This window comes from Cydia amplana, chromosome 1 (assembly GCF_948474715.1).
Source record: "Cydia amplana chromosome 1, ilCydAmpl1.1, whole genome shotgun sequence".
NCBI classification, from domain to species: Eukaryota; Metazoa; Arthropoda; class Insecta; order Lepidoptera; family Tortricidae; genus Cydia; species Cydia amplana.
The window spans coordinates 19,188,973-19,197,125 of NC_086069.1; positions in this window are offsets into that span (position 1 = coordinate 19,188,973).

The following is an 8,153-nucleotide window of genomic DNA, read 5'->3' on the forward strand; positions in this document are numbered from 1 at the left end:
TATCACTATTCGACAAACTATGCATTCTTGTGGTTCGGAAAAACTATCGCACTTATAGGTTTGAAATTTAACATAGTGGCCGATATAGACGGACTACAACCCGACTGCAACTTGTATAGAAACTGCACGCCGACTGCACGCCAATTGCAACGTCGGCGTGCAGTTCAACAAAATGACCCAGAACCCTGGCAGTACCTAGTGGAACTCAGGTTTGGTGCAACATAGGCACACGCTGGGTTGGCGACTCGTCATGATGATCACTTGGTAGAGCAGTACGGCAGTACCCAAGATAGCTGATGCTGAACCCTGGCTGTACCTAGCGGAACTCAGGTTTGGTGCAACATAGACACACACTGGGTTGGCGACTCGTCATGATGATCACTTGGTAGAGCAGTACGGCAGTACCCAAGATAGCTGATGCTGAACCCTGGCTGTACCTAGCGGAACTCAGGTTTGGTGCAACATAGACACACACTGGGTTGGACATCCGACTCGTCATGATGATCACTTGGTAGAGCAGTACCTAAGATAGCTGATGCTGAACTCTGGCAGTACCTAGTGGAGCTCGGGTTTAATACAACATAGGCACTCGCTGTTTTGGTCATCCGACTCGATGCTGAACCCTGGCTGTACCTAGTGGAATTCAGGTTTGGTGCAACATAGGCACACGCTGTTTTAGTAATTTAGTTTTAGTCTATTGATGGTCATTTGGGAGAGCAGTACCCAAGATAGAGCTGATGAGCTGATACTAAACCCTAGCTGTACCTAGTAGAACTCAGGTTTGGTGCAACATAGATACACGCTGTTTTGAACATCCGACTCGTCAGAATGAGCACTTGGGAGCGCAGTGTACCCAAGATAGAGCTGATGCTGAACCCTGGCAGTAACTATTGGAACTCAGGTTTGGTGCAACATAGGCACACGCTGTTTTAGTAATTTAATACGTCTTGGTGAGCACTTGGGAGATCAGTACCCAAGATAGAGCGGATTCTGAACCCTGGCTGTACCTATTGGAACTCAGGTTTGGTGCAACAGAGGCACACGCTGTTTTAGTCATCCGACACGTCTTAATGGGCATTTGGGAGAGCAGTACCCAAGATAGAGCTGATGAGCTGATGCTAAACCCTGGCTGTACCTAGTAGAACTCAGGTTTGGTGCAACATACACGCTGTTTTAGACATCCGACTCGTTTTTTGAGCACTTGGGAGATACCCAAAATAGAGCTGTAGCTGAACCCTGGTAGTATTTAGTGGAACTCAGGTGTGTTGCAATATAGGCACACGATGTTTTGGTTATCTCACTCGTCTTGATGAGCACTTAGGAGAGCAGTACGATAGAGCTGATGCTGAACCCTGGCAGTACCTAGTGGAGCTCGGGTTTGGTGCAACATAGACACACGCTGTTTTGGACATCCGACTCGTCATGATGGTCACTTGGTAGAGTAGTACCCAAGGTAGCTGATGCTGAACTCTGGCAGTACTCTAGTGGAGCTCGGGTTTTATACAATATAGGCACACTCTGTTTTGGTCATCTGACTCGTTTTTTTGAGCACTTAGGATCTCCTAAGTCCTAAGTGCTCCTAAGTGGATCTCCTCACGATAGAGCTGTATCTGAACCCTGGCAGTATTTAGTGGAACTCACGTTTGTTGCAACATAGGCACATGCTGTTTTGGTCATCTCACTCGTCTTTATGAGCACTTAAGAGTGCAAATTATACGTAAGTTTATGTGCGGAGCAGTATGATTACCGCCAGGAGGTGTCCAGACGGGATAGTCTTACGCTCAGTTGTGTGGTGTGGACGCATAAATAAATTCAAGGACATTGGCACGCTGACCCAACATTATGTAGGAAAGCCAGTTGGCTTCCTTACAAAAATACTGGGCGACCGTGTAGGATGTAAGTAATAAGCGCTTATGAAATTGTATATTACGTGTGTATGATATTGGAAATTTGATTTTGTCGTCTGGACATTTTAATGGACAAAGTAAAAGTTGTAACAGACAGGTGTACCGGACAGCGACCGGGGTCCAATTAGTAGGTGTATTTCTTTCTTGCTCTTTCTCACTTATAGCTGCGTCCTTAACGGACTTATTACGTACCCACTCGATCGAACATGGAACAAGCCTCGGACTGGATCAAAGTCGCGGTCCGGTACGTTTAGCTTGGAGGATATAATCAAACGGAGACGCCATGTCTGTAATTTTCTGTACAAAACAGTCTGCCGATTTTTGCGGGGGAGGGGAACGTCAAATGTATGCGTAACGTAAAAATAGCCATGTCAGATAAACGTCAGTCCATACATTGTGTATGACCGTTGGCCGCCTATTTTCGACAGAGGGGAAAGCCTGTTAATGGCTACTCCGTTTAGTTGTATCCTCTAAGGTTTAGGTAGAAAAACTCCGCGAGCCCTTACAACGCTCTGCTTTTTGCTAGTAAACCTCCTTCTTACATAAAAAAGGATTATAAAGAAGTCAACTTGTGGACTGTGACAAGGACAAACAATAATAGCGCTTTCGCTGCTACTCCTACTGAATGATACATAAGTAGGGCTTGCAAATATTCGAAACTTTTAGATATTCGAATATTCGACTTTTTCTGACGACGTATTCGAATATTCGAATAATTATTCGAATATTATAAAAAATAAGAAAAGGAACGAGAAATCGGTTTATTATCGTTTTATTCAAAAGCTTTTTTCACATATTGCTAAAACTAAGGATATTTGGCAGAAATCCACTTAATTGACTAGATTTTATCATCCTACTATTTATAAGATGGCCACATTTATAACAACAAGTAAAACGCCAAAATTAGACGTATTTAATATTTCTAGATAAAACTTATTATAAATGCGTCGTTGCGTGAAATAATATAACTTTAACCATCCTTCCAAACACCTAGGTATGTAAGATATTTTTTTTAGTAGGTAATTGCTTTCCTATTTAAATTAACTTGTAATCTCTCAGAGGCCTGTAAAAAGGCCTTTCATTTCATTGTATTTTGAATCTTTATTGACTTTATTTGTTTTGGCAAGTTATTATTCCTAATGGTCGGCTAATTATATAATATTGGAATATTTAAGGGAAAAAGTTAGTTGAGTATGGGGTAGATTATTTTCGTCAGCTAAAGGTGCATGGTTAGATTACCAAGTTGGGCAGGTTTGGTATGATTAAATTTGAGAATTGCGATAAATTAACTTGTAATCTCTCAGAGGCCTGTAAAAAGGCCTTTAATTTCATTGTATTTTGAATCTTTATTGACTTTATTTGTTTTGGCAAGTTATTATTCCTAATGGTCGGCTAATTATATAATATTGGAATATTTAAGGGAAAACGTTAGTTGAGTACGGGGTGGATTATTCGTCAGCTAAAGGTGCATGGTTAGATTACCAAGTTGGGCAGGTTTGGTATGATTAAATTTGAGAATTGCGATAAGTGGCAAGGTTTAGACTTCAAAAATTCGCTTAACGTACGCTTATATTGTACTGAATAAACAGAATGATCTTTTAACTTAAAACTTACGCACCGTAAAAATAACATACTTTTTGATTTCGTTTTCTTTTAAATTGAGGTAGGTTTCACTGTATTCACGAAGTCTATCGAGAGGAATACAGTAAAAATATTATTTCCTTCGTATTTGGGTACCTACCGTTCCTCATTCACTGTAAATACCCGTAAAACACACAGAAACTGTAACTACAGCGGATGACATAGATTTTTTTATAGTAATAAAAAATATTCGAATATTCGAAACCTGAGCGGCCGAATATTCGAATATCAAAACAGGTCGAATATTCGACAAATTCGAATATTCGAATATTCGAATTGCAAGCCCTATACATAAGACTATCCCGTTCGGTCATTTCCCCCACCCCTCATGCCAGATCCAGTTATATACTATCCACTATCCGATCCAGTTATGATTGCAATGCCTTCAAATTTACAAATAAATTATATCCATTTTATTCCGTCAAATCGATGACAGAATATAATGTGAGACAGACATATACAATGACAAGTCTGCACTCTTTTCGTGAATTGTCAAATCACTTCATTCAATTTACGGCTCTATACCAAACATGTATGGTTTTATATGGTATGGTATGGTATGGTGGTTTTTGTATGGTCGTTTTGAAGGTCGATAACATACTTGTGATTTTCCAACGTGTCAGAGGGCCTACCGCGAACCACGTTCGACGTGTTGCCTCCCTGTCACACTTACGTACGAATTTACAAGTGCGACAGAGAGGCAGCACGTCGAACGTGGTTCGCGGTAGGCCTACAGATATTATAATAGGCGGTCCGTCGTCCATCCGATGTATTTGCTTTCACAGTGGAGAGATATTTATGCCAGATGAGAGTAATCAGATAATTTTGATTTTTATGAGTAATCAAATATTTTTAAGCGACCCGATCCGATATATATGCGGATACAGACTAACGATATTTTTGGCGGCCACAAAGCATCACATATTTTTACCGAGGTAGTGTCATCATATACTTATGCCTCCAATGGAGCATCAGATATTTTTGCACGGCTGCCCACAGTCATATATTTATGCTGGTGACTGTACTAGAGAAAATTGTGACCAAGCCCTCTAGCGGCCGAATCGGCGGCTTCGGCTTAAGGTGACAGTCCATTTCCAACCGCAGCTGCACTACTGTTCATTAACCGAAAATGTTACTATGGAAATTGACAGTATAACAGCGACGCGTTCAGTATATTTATACCAGTAGTGCAGCTGCGGTCAGAAATGGAATGTTACCCTTATGCGGCTAACGCTATTTTACCTCTAGGCCATCCGGTCACGGCGGTACCCGTCCCAATTTCTCGAGTAGGTAAGTATATACATATGCAATATTTGAAAGGCTAGGCGCCTTTGACCAACTCTAAAGGGCGAGCACTACGTGCTTGCACCTCCTGTAGTACTAATCTAGTAGTACTCAATCAGCGCTCATTTACGGCGCGATTCGGGAAATGAATTAGAAATTCACTAGATATGAAATAGTAAAGATATGTGACGTTCCACGGCAAAAGGTACCTTATGGCGGCTGGCGCTTACGCTATTATTAACTCCGCTCCAATATTCAGCCGGGGCAATGGTACCTTTTGCCGTGGAATGTCACATATCTTTACTATTTCATATCTAGTGAATCTCTAAATCATTTCCCGAATCGCGCCGTTCATGGTGTTATGGAATTAAGGTGTAAATTTTGTAATGTATGGTGTTAAGGAAGAGAAAGTTCTTTATGACATTTCCATGTCAAAGATGACATGGAAATTGCACAAAGATATACCTTAAATAAACTGTTGTACCTTGAACCGCACAACATGCAAACAATAATAGACAATTAAGTTTGTTTCTGCTGAATGAAATATATGCTGTTGTGAATGTCACCATACTGTTGATTGGTGTATGCGAACACGTGATTTCATTGATTGTAATAAATTGTCATGCGCGATTTTATTTTGCCAATTGAGTTCACATCGCATCGTTCATTTGAATGTTTACTAAATAATTAAGGACTTTTATGTACCTACCTAGTTCACTCTTTTTTATTAAACAAATAATTGTCTATATTTATACTTAAAACGAACACTTTCTTTATAATATTCTATTTACCATTTTATACGTTTTACGAGTGTGGCTACCACCAGTTTGGCACTGACATAAACGCTATCGAGAACGTAACTTACTTTCTATGCATCTCGCTCGTACTCGCATATTATTTAGTGCGAGTGAGATGTATATATAGAAAGTAAATTACGTAGACGTTAGCGTAAGTATATGCCAGTTTTGACGCTGTCAGATCCATGTGGATATCGAGGGCATGGCATGAGTGGTGGGGATAACTGACAGAACGGGATAGTCTTATGTATCTTTCACTAGGAGTAGCAGAGAAAGCGCTATTATTGTTTGTCTTTGTCACAGTCTCATATTTTTTTATTCCCCACCGTAGTTTATGGTGGGATACAAACAATGCGTAAACGTCAAATTGGTGTGAAACATATGAACAGTGCAAAGATTATCAGGAAAAATATTGAAATCAGTGTTTCGTGTGCATGTAGTAGTACTTAACAATTCAACAAATATGGTGAATTGCTCAGTTTTGCGCTGTACAAGTGACTGCCGGCAAAAACAGGACAACGTAACATTTCACAGGTAAATACAGTATTTTATACTTCGGTCACATTATCATGCTTAGTAACAACATCCTACAATCTATATCAATTAAAATCTGAGTAGAAAAAGCATTTACAGTAAATAATAACTCGGGTAAAAAAAATAACCTATAAATATTTCCTGATAAATTAACCGACCAAATTACGTACGCATATTGACAGTAAGCCGTCACCCTTTTAATAACCGTAATAACGTGTATTCAATTTAGTCGCATTGCTATTATTCGAGGGATACCAGCCCGTGATGCATACAATTACCCCAAAATTCGGGTATTTTGTATTTTAATAACATTTTTATAAATAATTTTGCTGTAGAACTGGACATATACGAACAATAAAATTGAACTGTGTTTAAAATAGAATGTAAATTATATTAACGTTATAGCGGGTTTTGCCACGACTCAGAGAATTTAATTCTATGATATGCTGCAGGCACTAATTCTTAATTTTGCAATAAGAGTGACAGATTACAAAATGAATATTTCGTTTATTACCTCCAGATTTCCACAAGATGCAGGCACGCGTGCTAAATGGATTTTAGCAACCGGAAGGAGAAACTGGGCACCGACGCAAAACTGCCGGATATGCTCAAAGCATATTACGAAAACCTACCTTTTCTATTTCTTCCTGTGGCACACAGTATGCTAAAAATTCTTTCTTTAGGCGTACTTGTAATATGTATAATAAATCGCTTAATGATGTGGACATTTTTGTTCATAGTTTGTCCGTTTTCAAGAACAAAGTTCGGCATATTTTGTTTACTAGTAATTGAAAAATTGTTTCAAGTAAATATTTTGCATTGTTTTCTTACTTTATTTGCGTGTTGTACTCACAACTATACCTACGGGTAATTTATAATTATAGCTGGTCAACCAAATCTTGTCACTAAAAAAAGGCGCGAAATTCTAATTTTCTATGGGACGATATCTCTTCGCGCCTATATTTTTTAAATTTGCCGCCTTTTTCTACTGTCAAGATCTGGTTGACCAAGTATAAGTAACCTATTTACTTTTCATTGTAATAGTCAACTTAGTAACGTATGAAACTTTAGGCCTATTTTTAGTCATTTTTGTAAGACTTATTTGTAAAAGGCTGTTTATTTTCTAAATAAATAAATAAAAAAAGAAAATTGGCCCATTGATATTTTGTTTATCGCTGCGTCTTACGTAGGCGAACAACTCGCGAACGTGATTAAAATTACCCCAATATTTGATAATATTGGGGTAATTTTTAACTAAATGGTATCCCCGGGTTTGTGACGTCATCTATGTCTATCCCTTACGGGGGCACGCGGTAGGCCACATCTATAGAAATACTACCATCTATGGTGGATATGTAAACGCGGCCTAAATAATATTTGTATAATACTTAGATTACGTACTTATGTTTAAAATAATAACATTGATAACTGATTCTTCAACAGTCGTTTTATTACGTTAGTAGTTATATACCTATATAAGGTGCTAACAAATTAGTTACCGATATTTTAAGAGATGGTACTTTGCATTAAAACAATTGACTTCAAATATAAATTAAGAAAACTTTCATATATTCTTTTTGTTTTCATCATGGTATAGCCACGCCATAGGTAACGAGGCTCGATTAAAGTTACTTAATCATTTACTTAACGTAACATACACACTACTACCGACCGACGACCGACCGGACCGGACCGACGCCTGGCCTGGCCTAGTGGATAGTGACCCTGCCTGTGAAGCCGCGGTCCTGGGTTCGAATCCCAGTAAGGGCATTTATTTGTGCGATGAGCACAGATATTTGTTCCTGAGTCATGGTTGTTTTCTATGTATTTAAGTATTTGTATATTATATGTATCGTTGTCTGAGTACCCACAACACAAGCTTTCTTGAGCTTACCGTGGGGCTTAGTCAATTTGTGTAATAATGTCCTATAATATTTATTTATTTATTTATTTATTTATTTATGACACAATAAATAAATTAGGGATGTAC